The following is a 17,367-nucleotide window of genomic DNA, read 5'->3' on the forward strand; positions in this document are numbered from 1 at the left end:
TGGAAACCTTAAGAGGCGGGGCCTGGCAGGTGATCAGACTTGGGGTCCCTCCCTGGGAGGGAATTAAGGCCCCTCTCATGGAGCACAAGTCTCCTACAACTGGAGGAGTTCTCATCAGAAACGGGCTGGTATAGAGCAAGGACACCCGTGTGCTTGGCCCCTTCTGCATTCAGCTGCTTCTCTTTCTGCTTACTTCTCTTCCATGCTATGATGCAGCAAAGGGGCCCTCACCAAATGCCAGCATTATGCTGTCTGGTCTTTCCTGCCACCAGAATTGTGAATCAAAATAAACCTCTTTTCTTTAGACATAATCCACTACTAGGTATTCTGTTATAGCAACACAAAATGAACTAAGAAGCGGGATTCATGTTTTACTTGGGGAGAGTAAGTTGTTACTTCAAAAACATAATCTAGATTGGGCGCAACGGCACATACCTATAATCCTACTGACTCGGGAGGCTGAGACAGGAGGACTGTAAGCTCAGCAATTTAGCAAGGCCTAAGCACTTATCAAGAACCTCAAAATAAAAAAATGAAAAGAGCTGGGGATGTGGCTCAGTGGTAAAGCACCCCTGGGTTAAATTCTCAGTACAAAACAAGTTATATACATATGTATGTATGTACGTATGTATGTATACATATAATCTGAGGAGTCTGATGAAACATGCATAAAGCTCTGAATTTCATGATACATGAAATCCCACAGTTAGAGTTAATCATAATCACTTTAACTTAGCAAGTCTACTTTCCTAAAATTCAGCATGTCAAGAGTTCAATACAATAAATATTCATCCAGCACAGCTGGCCTCGAGGAATGTATAGCATAGTGGAAGAGAAAGACATTTGATCAGGTAAACTCAACACAGTGTCGAAAGTGTTGAATGGACAACAGCTATAACAAGAGCCATGCTAAGCACTTTATATTACAATCCTTCTGTTTCAGTAAAATACAGACCATAGAACTGAGGCTAGAGAGATTAAATAATTTGCCTGATCTTATAAAGACCAAAACTGAAAACGAAAGTATCCACTTCAAACCTGTCCTCTTCCCACCAGTCTCCATGGTCTCTCCAAAGGCAGGACAGAAGAATTCATGAGTCATGGAAACAGAAAACAGGAACACTGGTCCAACGTGGTACAGAAAAGATTGAGCTATTTCTGAAGGTAAGAATGTCTCACTGTGTAAAGAAGGTAAGGGGGGAACACAGGAGAAAGAAAGGATGTGAGCCCAGCCGGCAGCTGGCTGGTGTTGCAAGGAGAGCCCAAAATGCTCACGTAATAGGTGGAACCCAGCATGTGCTCCACAAAGGGGGACCTGGGACAGGGGCTTCAAAGGCCCGGAGCTAAAGAACTGGATCCTACTCTGTAAACAAGCAGGTGTAGTCTAAAGTTTGAGCTCACAGCTCTATAACGACAGAGAGCAAGACAGATTTGAGAAGTATTTGGGTTAACTGGCAGGACCTGAGGAAATGTGCCTGGGGATTGTGAAAAGGGTGAATCAAGGAGGACTCAGTTAGGCTCCTGGTGAGGGCAAGAGGCAAGTGGAGGAACCGTCACCACTTGAGATGAAGAAGCCAGGAGAAGAACAGGTCCTGGTGTCCTAGTGGCTGTCATTCACATTTGAGATGGATGCCACCAGTCTGCGTGTGGGAAGAGAGCGCTGAGATCATTGCAGAGCAAGAGGTAGCCCGAGTGAAGGGGAAGCCCAGGGATGGGGGGAAAAGATGCCAGAAAAGAAGAAAGGTCAAAAGCCAGATCTGTTCCCTCCTCCACAGCCCTTGTGATGTGACATAGTACACCACTGACAGAGCAGGCAAGACACCCAGGGTCCCGACTCCTGGTCTACGTATTCTTTATTTCTGTCATATTCTTATAAGATGGAGACGCAATATTACATTCCTCTCTCCTTTCAAGAATCTGTTTTTCCCAGCTATCTCACAACATTTAAAGTTTTTAAAAAAATATTTTTAATTGGGGCTGGGGTTGTGGCTCAGCGGTGGAGCACCCGCCTCGCACGTGTGAGGCACTGGGTGCGATCCTCAGCACCACATAAAACTAAATAAAGATATTGTATCTAAGTATAGCTAAAAATATTATGTATATAACATATTTATGATGGACACAATACCTTTATTTTATTTATTTATTTTTATGTGGTACTGAGGATCGAATCCAGTGCCTCACAATTGCTAGGGAAGTGCTCTACCATTGAGCCACAACCCTAGCCCCAAAACATTTAAAATTTAATTTTAAAAATAAAAGAAAGGACCTGAGGATGTAGATCAGTTGTAGACCTAATGCTTAGCATTCTTGAGGCCCTGGCTTCAATCCCCAGCACCAAAGTAAAAGCAATAAATGCACATTAAAATATTCAAATGATCTAGAAAAGAACAAAACAAAAATTTAGTCTTCCTTTCCACATTCCAAGCTTTCAATTTCTTCACCCTTTCTATGGGGGAAGTTGACCACTATTAAAGGGTTCTTGTGTATCTCTGAAAAAAACTGAATATCTTCATCTATACTTGAGGGTCCAACCCAAGGCCTCACACATAGGAGGCAAACACTTTACCACTGAGCTACAGCCCCAGCCCCTAGCATATACTTTTATTTACACAAATGGTGTCATGCTACAAGCACAATGCTTTGTTCATATAATATGTCATGTTGCTTGTTCATGTAATAATCTATCTTCAGAGGTAGCTTGGTATGGTGGTTGAGAGAATGGCCTTGGGAGTCAGAATGCTCAGTTTTCATCCAACATTGTGAGACATTCTGATACCTACATTTGTGAGACAATAGACAGGTTATTCTGTGTTTCAGTTTTTGCCTTTGTAAATGAGGTTAATAATGGTACCCCACTTTACAGGATTGTTGTGTTAAATAAGTTAATATATCTAAAGCACTCAGAATACTAATTGCTCTATATTCATTACTACTATTACATGCTTACATCAACATATGTAGATCTGATCATTTTCTTTTTTCACACATTGCAATAAATTATTCTGAAAAAAATAGTAATTTTTGTTTGTTGTTTTTGTACTGGGGACTGAACCCAGTGACACTTTACCACTGAGCTACAACCCCAGTCCTTTTAACTTTTTAAATTTTGAGACATGGTCTCACTTTTCTTGCCTCAGCATCCAGAGTAGCTGGGATTACAGGTGTGCACCACCACAGTCAAATGTTTTTGGTTTTGAGTTTCTTTTACAGTAAACTTTTCAACTACAAATACTGAATCTAAGAATGATGTTCTGGGGCTAGGTAGGTATGTGCAGCTCAGTGGTCCAGCGGCTTGCCCAGTATGTAAAAGGCCCTGTGTCTGATCCCCAGCATGAGGGAATAAAAGATGTTTCGAGGACAAGCATAACAGGATTGATAAAATGCAAACTAACTAAATATATACTTATAATATAAACTGGCATACAAATTATCAAATATCATAACAACAGTAATGTGTCAGGACACATGACTAAACCAGGCAAGGTCACTCCAGGTGAACTGGGCTGGAACGAAATAATGACAGAGAGAGAGAAATACTTTTCTCTTTGGATTCTGTGACGGCCCCTCTGACCCAGCTCCCACAAAGGAGGTAAGGCAGGCAAGAAAGAGAGGGAACACGCCTCAAACCCCGGTTTTATTGCGGGAGGCTGTCCAAAAGAACATTCCATCCATATAAGGCAGAAGGATAATGTTACAAGGGGCAGTTACTCCCACCGGGTAACGCCCACTCCCAGAGCTGTGCTCCTCCTCTGAGCAGAGATGGGGATCCCCCTGCACTTCCGCACTTCCATCACTCACAGGTAGGGGGTGCTCAGCTCCCATGTGGCAGCTCCCACGATAATGTACATACACTAACGATTTATGGGTAAACATTAACCATTCTAATTCCAGTTCCAAAAGATAATAGAGTTCATTTTAAGTTATATTTAAAAGCTAATGCTTTCCAAAGGGCTGATGATTTCATATTTAAAATGAAAGGCCTCCACCTTGAAATTGTATTGTATTGGCTTCAGAAAAAATATAAATCATTGCTTTATTTATTTATTTTTAATATTTATTTTTTTGTTATAGTTGGATACAATACCTTTATTTTACTTATTTATATGTGGTGCTGAGGATGGAACCCAGGGCCTCGCACATGCTAGGCAAATGCCCTACCACTGAGCCAACACCCCAGCCCTCACTGCTTTATTTTGAATAACTCACTAACCTTACGCACTGAAATTCAGTCTGTATTCGGGGCATGGAAACACACGACTGTAATCCCTGTGAGTCAGAGGCTGAGGCAGGAGGATTGCTGGAAGCTATCCTCAGCAACTTAGGAAGACCACGTCTCAAAATGAAAAATAAAAAGGACTAGGGGATGGGCTGGGGTTGTGGCTCAGGAGTAGAGCACTTGCCTCCCACGTGTGAGGCCCTGGGTTCAAACCTGAGCACCACATAAAAAAAAAAAAAATAAATGAACAAAAATAAAGTTACTGTGTCCATTTACAACTAAAAAAAAAAAAAAAAAAAGGACTAGGAGTAAATGGATGGAGCTGGAGAATGTCATGCTAAGTGAAGTAAACCAATCCCAGAAAACCAAAGGCCAAATGCTCTCTCTGATAAGTGGATGCTGATCCATAATGGGGAAGTGGGGGGGGGGGGGGTGGTGGTGGAGGAACTTTGATTGAGCCAAGGAGAGGGAAGGAGGGAGAGGGGGCATGGGGGTAGGAAAGATGGTGGAATAAGACAAACATCATTACCCTAGGTACATGTATGACTGCACATGTGGTGTGACTCTTCATCATGTACAACCAGAGAAATGAAAATTTGTGCTCCATTTATGTACAATGAAGCAAACAGCTTTCTGCTCTCGTGTGAGTCTAATAAAAAATAAATAGCCAGGCACAGTGGCACGTCTGTGATCCCAAAGACTCGGGAGATGGGGATCCCCCTGCACTCAAGAGTTCGAAGTCAGCCTCAGCAATGGTGAGGCTCTAAGCAACTCAGTGAGACCTTGTCTTTAAATAAAATACAAAATAGCTGGGGATGTGGCTCAGTGGTCGAGTGCCCCTCGGTTCAATCCCCAGTACAAACAAATAAATAAACAAATACATAAACAAACAAATAAATAAAAGAAAATATAAAAGAAAAAAGGACTAGGGGTTCAGCTCAGTAGCAAAGCACCCCTGGAATCAATCCCCAGAACCAGAGAGAGAGAGAGAGAGAATATCCCATTGTAAGCACGCTAATTAATATTTAGCTGAGTGGTGATGGTGGAGTGGAACTGATGAAAGAGGCTCCTAGACATGTAGAAGTCAGTACAAAAACTTTGATAATTCTTGGTGGGTAAGGGCAACTTCATGCAACCAAATAACATGAAAGTAAATCAATAACCTTCAGAAAAGACTAAAATGTCTCCTCCCACCACAGAGAGCAACGTGAACAGTGTACACGCAAACCGGGGTTCTGTCCATGAGAACTAGGACTACCTGTAGTTCCTATCAAACCCAAGAACATCAGAGGCCCAGCCATCTCACCTCCGAGGCCTCCCTGACCCCGGCAAGTTAGGCAGCTGAGCCTCCACTGGTTTCCCGCACGTCTCAAGTGTCTGCTGTGCCTCGGGCCTCTCAGCCCTGAGGCTGCTCTGATGTCCTCTCATTTGCAGTCTTGTTGCCTTGGCTTCCTGGAGATTCCCAGGACTCCTAGAGGACTTCCCTGAAGCTCATGGCTTCTCCACTCTTGGGCTGCCCTCTCCAGCTTCTCTCTCACCCTCGCTGCCCACATCTGTGGCATGCCCACCTTCTCCCTCGGTTTCTGAAGAGCCCTGCTGCTGAGCTGCGTGGATTCCAGTACATTTCACTCCTGGGTTACTGTCTATTTCCCACAATCCATTAAATCATTTCCGTGTGTTTGACTTTCCAAACATGTCTTTGCTTCTTTATATGGAAAAAGGTCTTTAGGGCCTAAAAATGCAGTTTTACAGGTGCCAAAAAATAAGGTAGGACACTTGTGTGCTGCTTCTCAGCACTCTCCAGGAGGTCATCCATCCAGGAGGGGCCAGTGTGAGTAGCCTTCTTGTTGGTGATGACCAGGTCACCTGCTCTGTATTCCTGGGGCTCAGGATGCAACATCCTGGCCATTCATTCCCCTTCCTGGTCATCCTCTGTAACCACCAAGACGCTGAGAGGCCACACCTCTCCCCCCTGCAGGCAGTGCCCCCAAAGACCTTAAACTTGGTGGGTGGGCCTGATAATTCTTCATGATTTTGGTGATCTTCAATCCTTCTTGTAGATCAAATTATCATCTGGGGTTATTTCCCTTCATGCTGAAGAAATTCCTTTAGCATTTCTCACAGTGCAGATTCCTTGTAACACGTTCCCTTTGTTTTTCTTTAAAGCCAAGTTTTTATTTTGACTGTGTGTGTAGGTGTGGTACTAGGGATTGAACCCAGCCACTTCCCCATCCTTTTTAAATATTTTATTTAGAGACAGGGTCTTGCTGAGTTGCTAAGTTTCTGAGGCTGGCTTTGAACTCAGGATCTTCTTGCCCCAGCCTCCCAAGATACTGGGATTAAAGGCATGTATCACCACACCCGGTTCTTTCCACATTTTTTATTGATGCATTATAGTTGTACATAATAATGGGCTTGTTGTTATAACTTGGCTTAAATTTTAAAGGAAAGTTTTGCTGGATACATAATTGGGGGCTGACAATCATTTTTCTTTCAGTACATTTACTTCTACTCTCCATTGTTTCTCCTAGGAATCTGCTGTCACTGGGTGTGGTGGTGCATGCCAGTAATCCCAAGGAGTTGAGAGGCCGAGGCAAGAGGATCACAAACTCAAGGTCAGCCTCAACAACTAAGCAAGATTATCTCAAAACTAAAAAGGACTGGGGATATGACTCAGTGGTAAAGTGCCCCTGGGATCAATCCCTGGTACCACAAAAACAAACAAGCAAACTTATCTTTATATATATATATATATATATATATATATTAGTTGTAGATGGACACAATACCTTTATTTTGTTTATTTATTTTTATGTGGTGCTGAGGATCGAACCCAGTGCCTCACACGTGCAAGGCAAGTACTCTACCACTGAACCCCAGCCCCAAACAAACTTATCTTGCTGGGGGTTTGTTGATTGGTCTGTAAATTAATATATTTCATTAAATTTGCAGAGTTCCTGGCCATTACTCCTTCAGATATTTTCTGCCCATTCTTTCTCGAGTTTCCTCTGGAGCTCTAGTTACACACACGTTAGATGGCCTGATATTGTCCCATGGGTCTCTGAGGTCTTTTCTTCAATCTTTTTTTTTATGTTTCTAAAACTGAGTAAATACTATTGACCTGGTTTCCATTTTTATTATTTTGAAATGCGGGGGAATCAAACCCAGGGTCTTAAGTATGCTAAGCAAGCACTCCACCAGTGAGCTACATCTCAGTCCAATCCATTTTTCAGTCTAAGAAGTTTTCTGCTACCTGGAATCTGCTACTGAGCTTGGCCAGTAAAAATTTCAATTCAGTTAATGTATGTTTTTCATAAAATTCACAATTTTCACTTTTTCTTTCTTTCTTTCTTTCTTTTATTCTTATTTTGTTTGTTTGTTTATTTATTCATCCATTTATTTTGTGGTGCTGGGGATTGAACCCAGGGTCTTAAGCATGCAAGGCAAGCACTCTACCAACTAAGCTATATTCCCAGCCCTCTTTTTTTGATTTTTTGATACTGGGGATTGAACCAAGGGGTACTTAATCGCTAAGCCACATCCCCAGCCAATTTTTTATTTTGAGACGGGGTCTCACTAAGTTCTTAGGGCCTAAGTTGCTGAGGCTGACCTTGTACTTGTGATCCTCCTGCCTCTGCCTCCCAAGTCCCTGGGATTACAGGCTTGCACCACCACACAAGGCAGTTTTCACTATTCTAAGGCATACAATTCAGTGACATTGGGACACTTTACAATGTTACACAAGGACTATAACCACTTCATAATTCCAAAAGAAGACCCCATTAAGCAGTCCCTCTCCATTCCTGCCTCCTGAGCCCTTGGCAAACACTAACCTTTAGCTCTTTTCCATAGTTTCATAGTTTCTATTTCTAGGCTGATATTTCCTGATTGTTACTGTGCACATATCTGTATATAGATGCTTTAACATCCTTCCTTGTCTGTTAGTTATAACATCTTGAGTTTGGCTTGCCTTTTTTTTTTTTTTTTACTAGGGATTGAACCCAGGGGTACTCCCCAGCCCTACGGGGTCTCACTAAATTGCTGAGGTTGGCCTTGAATTTATAATCCTCCTGCCTCAGCCTCCAAAGTCTCTAGGATTTCAAGGTATGTGCCACCAAGTTTGGCTCTGAGTTTGGCTTCTATTAACTGCTTTTTCCCCCTTATTTACCTTTTTAGTGATTTTTGATAGTACATTAGGTATTATGAATGATATGCTGGATTCTGAACATTCCTCTGAAGAATACTTTTTTCCTAGCACACAGTTTTCAAGGCTGAAAACAAACACCAAATTCTGTCTCCTTTGTGGGCAGCAGCAGCTCAGATCTTTACTGTTCTTTCAGAGTCCAGCTATCCACCCTCACTCCCCCGTCTTTTTTTAATCAGGCCCCTTGGGATTTCCCCTGCACATACAGTTTAGTGACCAGCTAAGGCTTCCTGCCACTTTAAATGAAGACTTTGGAATTTGCCTGCTCTGTAGCTCCCTTATCACTGGGATTTCCCTCCTGATTCTGGCCATTCTGCTAGTCCCCACTGCTGCCCTCCAGCACCTCAACAGAGTAATACTGTGGCTTTTTGCCATTAAAGTTAAGTAGATTTGGGAGTGCTTTCTGGTTAAAAGTCATAAACTTGCAACCTTCATCCACTGCAGTTTCTTTATATGCCCACCCCTACTTTCTGCCTGATTTTGCTTGCTTTCTGGAACCTTACAATAATTCTTATGAATCTAAGGGCATTAGTACAACGAAGCTACTCATCATTCATGGAAACTACAAGGTCTTAACAGCTACATCATTACTATGGTATGACTATACCATGATTTATGAATTTCAGTTTATGGACATTTTATAATGGCAGTTTTTGGTAACAGTAAAAGAACACTCCTTTCCAAAGGTGTTAATTTGCTGGGTGAGGTGGTGCACAACCAGGCAGGTGGTGCACAATCCCAGGCAGGAGGATCACAAGTTCAAGGCCAGCCTTGAACCTCAGTTCAATGGAAAAAGCAAATCAAAAGACCTGTCTCCAAATTTGAAAACCAAGGAGGTGGGGAAAGAAGTCTAATGGTAGAGCATTGGCCCTGCATGAGTGAGGCCCTAGGTTCAAACCCCAGTACTACCAAAAACAAAACAAAACTGTCTAAACTAGCTGGCCAAAATGTCGTGGTTCAGCGAAAAGTCTTCAGAGACAAGGCTCGGCACCTGCTCCATTCTACTGTGTAAGTTTGAATCTCACTTTCCTCAGGCAAAACACTCTTCTCATGATGTTGTTCGGGTATATAAAGTTAGTGCTTGGCATGGATAAAGAGTTCCAGAGAGTATACAGTCTTCCCAAGAGTAAGAATGGGACTTAGGAGAGGGCAGCGACGGGGACAAGATCAACAGTACAGGGCAACGGGAGACAAGGGGGCACAGCTAGAATGGGAGGTCACAGGGGAAAGGTGAAAAAAAAGGAGAAAAGAAAAAAGAGAGGCCAAAAATAATGTCTTTGAACTTGGTAAGATTCCATCAAACGCTTTTCTTGTTCAGAACTACTTACAGGAAACCTGTGAAACAGGCAAAGTTCACCCTTGCATGCTCTCCCTGCCCCCAGCGCTTCCACTTTTAGCACTTCTCTCAACCCTCTGGGCTCCTACCAGCCCAGTGTCTGTCCTTTTTTCAGAACGCTTGCTAACCAGCAGCCCTACTAAAGCCCCCCTCATCGCCAGGAAGACCACTTCTCACAAATACACTCATGTCCACACCATCAGTGACTCCAGAATAAAGAAAGGGGAGGGAGAATTTTTTAAAGTAGGATAGGTTTAAAAGAGTCATTGAACAGTTTATCAGGACAATCTGCCTCTCAAAAAGGCATTGCTGGGGGTGGGGGGCCACGGCTGTGGCTCAGTGGTAGAGTGCTTACCTAGCATGCATGAGGCACTGGGTTCAATTCTGGCACCACATAAAAAAATACACAAATAAAATAAAGGTATTAGTTGTAGATGGCTACAACTAAAAGAAAAATAAAAAATAAAAAGGCATTACTTCGGTGGCTCATGTGAAGACTAAATAAGTAACGTCCCAAGCTGCTTCTGAAGTAGGAGACTAGGATTTGTTACCCAGCATCCAAATGTGCCTCTGTTCAAAGGAACAACCTCACAGGGGTGCAGAGCTATCTAAGTAGAGAAGCCACTCCAACACTTCTGGCCACATCTCAGAGGGGGGATTTGGGGGGTGGGGTACACACAGCCTTTCTGACGATACAAATGGAAAAGACTCCATGCCTGTGATTGGACAAATATGTTAGCAGATGTCACCTTCAAACCAGCACACACCATCTCCAAGCAGAAAGGTGCTGGGAAGCTGGGCACAATAGCATATGCCTGTGGTCCCAGCAGCTCAGGAGGCTGAGGTAGGAGGAGTGCAAATTCAAAGCCAGTCTCACCAACTTAGTGAGGCCCTAAGCAACTTAGCGAGACCCTGTCACAAAATAAAAAATTTAAAAATTGGCTGGGAATGTGGCTCATCAGTTAAGCACCCCTGGGTTCAATCTCTGGTATGAAAGGAAGGAAGGAAGGTAGGTGGGTGCTGGGACAGCTTGAGACCCTTAAGAGGGGAGGAGCAGGAAATCTCCTTGGTAAAGGAAGAAATCTTGAGGAGGAAGGAGGCTTAAAACAGGAACGGTGAGCAGCAGGATTCCAGGGCCTGCACGCAGTGTTTCTCCCAGAGAGTATGATCTCAGTGTGGAACCACCTCTCCCAGCCCCATCCCACCTGTGTGCCCTGGAAAGAAATGACCTTGAGACAAAGGACAGAACTATCAGGGCTCCTCTTGGGGAGCCCTTCAAAGCCACCCAGGAGAATCAGAAGACGTGCTTCCACTGCCAGAGAAAGAGAGAGCAGGGCAGACCACAGAGCCGAGAAGAGCCCAAGAGCAGGAGCAGCACAGCTGCAGCAAGAAGAGCTCTGAGCTGATGGGGAAGGGACAGGGCCAACAGGAGGGTCAGCTGACACACCTGCCCAGGGGCAGGAGGCGGGAGGCAAGAAGGGCAAGCAGGGGAGGACTGAACAGATTTCATCACTGTACCCATGAGGAGCCCCGGCCTGGACACACATGTCTTCCCGCCCAGGCAGAGTCTGTACGCTGCTCTCAAGCTACAGAATAGGTTTCTGAATTCTCACCTAATCTCCTGTTCCCCACCCCCCCATGGTTTCAGATAAGGTACCATTTGGGGAGTTTTCAACAAAAATATTGGAACTGGGTTGGCCTAGTGTCAGAGATATTTGTCCTTCCCACAGGTGACCATGAACCTGTATCCTGTGAAACCTCCACCTTATCAGACAAATGGAAGACTGTCGCACCCCCACCCCAACCTTGGAATTCTGCATCGGTGGCACAATTCAGTAGGAACTGGTGAAGCAGCGATTTCCAAGTAAAAAGTCTGTATTAATTACAATTACGTAGAACTGCCCTTATGGTAAACTTTTTACCAACAAAATATTCTTATACTAACAGCATTACCTGCCCCCCCACACACACACACAAAAAAAAAAATAACATTATCACAACAAGAAGTAAATAACTGGCCATTGTATCTGCTTTTATAAACAGATATTTCATGGGATTTGCCCATCAAACATAAAGGCACATTTGTGATTCTGATAACCTAAGACTTTAAACTGTATTACAAAATTATTGCTGTCCAGAGACTAAAGCTGAGGTTTACAAGCCAGTTCTGCCTTCCTGCGGGCCCACTATGCTTATAAATGACACCTTCTAGTGTCTTAAAGTATGAGAGGCAGCTAGTCCTGAATTCTCAGGCTGCTAATGGTTTCACATAAAATGAGCTCCTACAATTTTATTAGCACCATGGTGGAACTTCACAGGTGAGGAGCCACCAGGGAAAGGACAAGGACACGGCTCTCATTTCTGGCCTCTGACTGCTCCAAGAGCAAGGAAGTTTTCCACTCCATATTTCAAATGATTGCTCCAACTCCCCAGGCTGCTGATTAATCCAAATAGGCTCTACTATGTTGTTTAGGGAAACCAGGAATAAGTCACCAAGTCATCCCTCTGGAGAGAGGGTGAAGTGAATTCACTTCCTAAACTCACAGCTGTGAAGCTGATTAAGCAACTTCACTTTATGAACCCTCATATTGTATTGAGGCCTATCAGCTGATTGTGCACATTGAGAAATAACCCCTGGAAAAAAATTAAATTTCACCTCCCAATCAGATAAACCAGACATGAGTTTCGTAAACATGCCCACAACACAAAGATTATTGTAACTTGGAGAAGTGATCATGCTAGACACACAAGAAAAAGGTCCCAATGGTTCTATAAACTTCACGTTTTAGTGCCTCACATTTATATGAAGTCTTAACAATACACAACATGCCAAACAGAGAACCGATGGGCTGCTTTTGAAAGAAAACAACTCCTAGAAGCCTTTAAACAGGGCTGATTACCCAAAATTACATGAAATTACATGTTCAGATATACATAATTTTGTGTATTTCCTTCACTTTGAAAGTGACTTTATAGTAGTCTAAGACTTCATTAGCAACATTATTTCATCTGGAAAAAACAAAACACCCCAAAAACCATACAAACTAAAAATATTTTTTCAATTTTCAAAAGGAATCAACTAATAGTATTTATTTTTTACTATCTATTAACAATAAAATCAGTAAATTAACTTTTAAGAGCCAAACATGAAAAACAGTTCAATATGGCAGGCTCTTGGTTTAGAACTTTTTAAAAATTTCAAATTCAAACAAAACAAAATTCCACATAAATGACTTACATTAAAAAGCTTTCAAAACATAACAAAACTCAACTTAAAACTTGCACACAAAAGTTTTCCTTTTTAAGGCCAACAATCTGCCAGGATCATTCATCATAGGCTCAAAAGTGATGAAAACTAAACCAGCTGCCAAAACGCATGTACTTTGTAGCACAAATAACTAAGGATGTAACACCCACTAACTGACCTGCAGAGAAAAGGCAGCCTTAATTTATTCTGCCTGCTCTGGCTTTACTTTCTGTTAAAACATAGACCCATCACCATGTTCAACCCTTTCTTCATGCATCTTATCTTAAAGAAACAGGGACAAAGGAAAGAACCCAGAAAAGGAGTGGCAAGAAACAAACTGGGATTTGTGAGTCAGAAATTTAAGATTATCCCATTTGCTAAATCTATAATAACATCATAAATACTTCTTTCTTCTCTAAGGTGTAGAGTTGAAGCTGGAATTATTACCTTTGTTATATACTGGATATACTCCTCTGCACACAGTAGCTTTGGGGTCTTTTCCAATTCAAAAGCACCAGTGCAGACACAGCGCCAAAGTGAGCAACAGTGAAGAGAAGTCCCGGACTAGATGTCATAACTGGGCAATCCTGCCAGGGGAGCGGCAACAGAAGCCAGCTTATTATTAGTCTCCAAATATAGAAGTCTTTGTAACGGAAGCTCTGGAATGTCATCTGTCTTAAATTACATCCACCTGGGATTACATTCTCTTGACCAATACAGCCAGAATACTGGAACTTGAAAACCTCACTTTCTGGTAATTGACATTTAAAGTGTTTGAAGTTTCTCATTAAGGTCTCTTAACAAATTAACTGCAGATGTAGGAAGCTAAGTGTGTAGTGCTCAGAGCAATGAAGTCACCTGAAAGCTGCAAACAACTAGAACTATTTAAGTGCAGTAAGTACATTATAGGTGAGGAGGAACCATGCCCCTTAGGCTGCAGAGTCCGACCACTTTTTCTGTTCCAATTAGCGTTCTCAGCATGCTTTGTTTTGCAGTGTGGAGGTTGAACCTAGGGCCTCCAGCATGCTGGGCAAGTGCTTTACCACTAAGCTAGAACCCCCCACACACACACCTCCAGTGTGGTTTGAATGTAATTAAAGAGGTAAGAGGCTGAAATAGCATGGAATTACACTAGGACCAGATTGCAGACTGGAGGGCTGACTTGATGGAAGGCGAAAGAAATTAAACATCTCTACTGTACCCATGCTACCAACAGGATGTAAGTAAAGTCCCGTCCTGGGCTGGCCTGTGAAGCCTTCAGTCTGGCCCCAAACCCACCCACTAAGCTTCATGTCCAGCCCCTTGCCACTGGGCACCCCACAGCACACAATTCCTTTCTTCCCTTCTTTCCTCTAAGGAGCTGCCTCAGTAATAATGATCAGGACCTGGGACACAGTCCTCACTCTTTCAGAAGAATGTATAAATGAGTGTCTGAATTATAAAAAGAAACATGGGGCTGTGGTTGTGGCTCAGTGATAGAGCACTTGCCTAACGTAACGTGTGAAGCACTGGGTTTGATCCTCAGCACCACATAAAAATAAATAAATAAAGTTACTGTGTCCATCTACAACTAAAAGAAAAAATATTAAAAATAAAAATAAGAAGAAACATTATCATAAATACCTCTTACTTAAAAATAATATAATTGGGGCTGGGGATATAGCTCAGTGGTAGAGCACTTGCCTAGCAAGCCCTGGGGTCAATCCCCAGTACTGAAAAAAAAAAAAAAAAAAAAAAAAAAAATAAAATACAAAAAGGGCTGGGTTCAATCTCTGGTACAAAATTAAAAAAAAAAAATTGTAGGCAACCACTAGACTCCACTTCCCACCTGCTAAAATGGCTAAAATAAAGGTAATAGAAAATAGCAAAGGTGGGGGAGATGTGGAGAAATCAGAGCCCTCCAGTTGGGGCCACTAGCCTGGACAATCCCTGTGGGCTCCACACAATCACAATCACCAAGTTCCTTCGGGGAGAGGGAAGCAGAAGAGGACACAGAAACTGCAACGTAGAGCTCACCCTGCTGTTGCAGGCTTCCCCAGGGAGGCACAGGCCAGGAGTTAATGGAGGCAAGGAAGGGAACACGCCCTGTGGACGCCTGGGTTACAGCCACCAAGACCCAGGCCAGACTCCTCACTTCCAGAAGTGAGACTTTGTTTGTTTGAAGCCCCAGAGTCTGTGGTAATCTGTTCTAGGAACAGAAAACCAGGACAGTGGAAAAGAGTTGGCAACTGACGGGGGAATCAACAGAGCTGGCAGCAGATGGAGTGCGGGCAGGAAGGGAGATGAGGCGTCAAAGACGACTGGGAGTTTTGAGCCTCCCTGACCTTAATGAAGGGAAGGTGGCAAGAGCCTTCAGAGGAGGGCAGGGCTTCTGAGGACCCGACAGATGGCTGCCATCTGAGAGGTCCAAGGAAGACAGGCTTCCAGGAGGAAGTGGTACTGGCCACAGGCCCTAAAGGATGAGCAGAATTTGGCTGGGGAACTGTGAGCACAGCAGAGAGGGGAAGGGCGAGAGAGTGTGGAGTGGTCAGCATCTGGGTGGACGGACACAGTGCGAGGTGGGCAGTGTGGGAAGAGGGATGGCAGGAGAGGAGGCACAGGAATGCCATGTTAAGGGCTCCAGGCTCCATGAGGCAGATAAATGGAGGTCATCAGGGAAGTTATGCTGGGTAAGGGGGTGGGCAACATGATCAGAGCCCAGCTTTGGGCAGCTCAGGGTGAGGAAGCAATGTGATGGGAGTGGAGAGAGAAGTTTTGAGGGTAAAGCTTCTCTGCAGTGCCCAGTAGCAGCCATGTCGCCAGACCACCAGGGAAGTCCCTGTTGTCTTACAGCAGCACAGGCAGACACTAATGATCTGAATTCACAGTCTGGACTTTTGTCCAGAGGCTATTGATGGCTGGGAGCCTCTCGTAAGCTATTTCTTCCCTGGTGGAGACTCTCTTGCCTGGCTGACTCCTTTGAGTTGAAGCACGTGCAGGAGGCCTTTCTTAAAAATGTGCAGTGCTTGGGGAGGGCTACACATCCAATGTCAGCACTTATTGGTCATTCAAGGTGGACTCCTGGCCATGTGACCTAGAACAGGTAGGCCCCACAAGGGCACTGTGGTCCAGGTTCTGGAGCACTTGGGGGCCAGCTTGAGGGTGCCAGGGCTGTTAAGACAAAGACAAGGCTGGAGATAAAGGGGTAGGGAGCAGCCAGAAATCAGGTATCTACTTCTCTGAGCTGAAACCTTGATGATCAGAATGAAATTTAGGACATCCCATCTTCCTCCTCATACTCTTAATTTTTTTTTTTTAGGTTCTAGTTCCCAGTGCATCTACATTATTTCAAAATCCTAGCCTCTCCACAGTGTCAGTCATTAGCCTCTGCAATTGCAAGCTCAATCTGAGCACCTAGCAGCAGTCACTGCTACAAGAAAGATATAAGAGAAACACACCACCTTCCTGAGGATGTCCAGGGAGAGGGGCAACGGCACAGACAAACACATCTCCCACAGTGGCACGAGGACTGGATAAACCAATGGAGTAAGGGAGGGCATGGGGGTGTAGCTCAGTGGTAGAGCCCAAGCTTTACGTGCCTGAGGCCCTGGGTTCAATCCCCAGCACCTGGGGTTGGGGGGACCAGCTCAATGCAGACTGTAATCATAAGTTTGGGGAAGATGAAGCTTTTATTATCTTCACTCTCTGGTCAAATTGAGCTCAAATGGACCAAAATAACTCAAAGCTCAAAAGAAATCTACTCCGTATTTCTGAATTCTCCAAGGTCCTCTTATTTGAGGGCAATAGTTCCTTTCTAGACAATGGAATGTTGACTGTTGTGGGCTTGGGGTATACAACAGGCACAGAATAAACTGACAGAGAGGACACACAGACAACAAGCAAATGAGTGTATAATATATCTGGTGGAAACCGCGATGGAAATACCATCTGACAGGCAGGGGGAGGGGTGCAGAGGCACCTGGTGGTGCTGGGGAGGGGTGCTATGTTGTACAGGATGGTAAGGAAAGACCTCTGAGGTTGGTGACATCTGAGCTGAGACAGGACAGAGTGCCCCAGGCTAAGGACAGAGCATAGCAGAGGCAGCCCAGTGAGGTTCCAAGAGGGCAGAGAGAGAGGAGGAGCTGGAGCACAGGGTTATTTCTTAAGTTTCTTTAAAGGGACCTTGAATAGGGAAGTACAGAATATTTCCTCTACTATCCACATGTCTTTCATTTATCTTAAAATGAAAAAGAAAACCAACCCACCCATCTTTCCCCAAGCAGCCTGTTAAGGGTCATCCTGAGGACTGCACTGACAGGTTATATCTCCTGTTGCTAGAGCGCCCTCCAGTGCCTCAGGACCAAACTGCACCTGGCATGGAG

The 17,367-nt window shown here is 43.9% G+C and overlaps 1 protein-coding gene and 1 long non-coding RNA gene across 10 annotated transcripts in view; one reads left to right on the top strand and one right to left on the bottom strand.

The window, feature by feature from the left end:
* Positions 1 to 17,367, bottom strand: part of Clybl (citramalyl-CoA lyase) — a 235,633-nt gene that overhangs the window by 206,399 nt on the left and 11,867 nt on the right. The window lies entirely within an intron of this gene.
* LOC125616055 lies at positions 1,030 to 16,889 on the top strand. Its single transcript, XR_007346670.1, has 4 exons — positions 1,030 to 1,164; positions 6,751 to 6,834; positions 11,490 to 13,760; positions 16,305 to 16,889. It is a non-coding gene; the product is annotated as an uncharacterized LOC125616055 (long non-coding RNA).

This window comes from Marmota marmota, unplaced genomic scaffold, assembly GCF_001458135.2.
Source record: "Marmota marmota marmota unplaced genomic scaffold, marMar, whole genome shotgun sequence".
Classification (NCBI taxonomy): domain Eukaryota; kingdom Metazoa; phylum Chordata; class Mammalia; order Rodentia; family Sciuridae; genus Marmota; species Marmota marmota.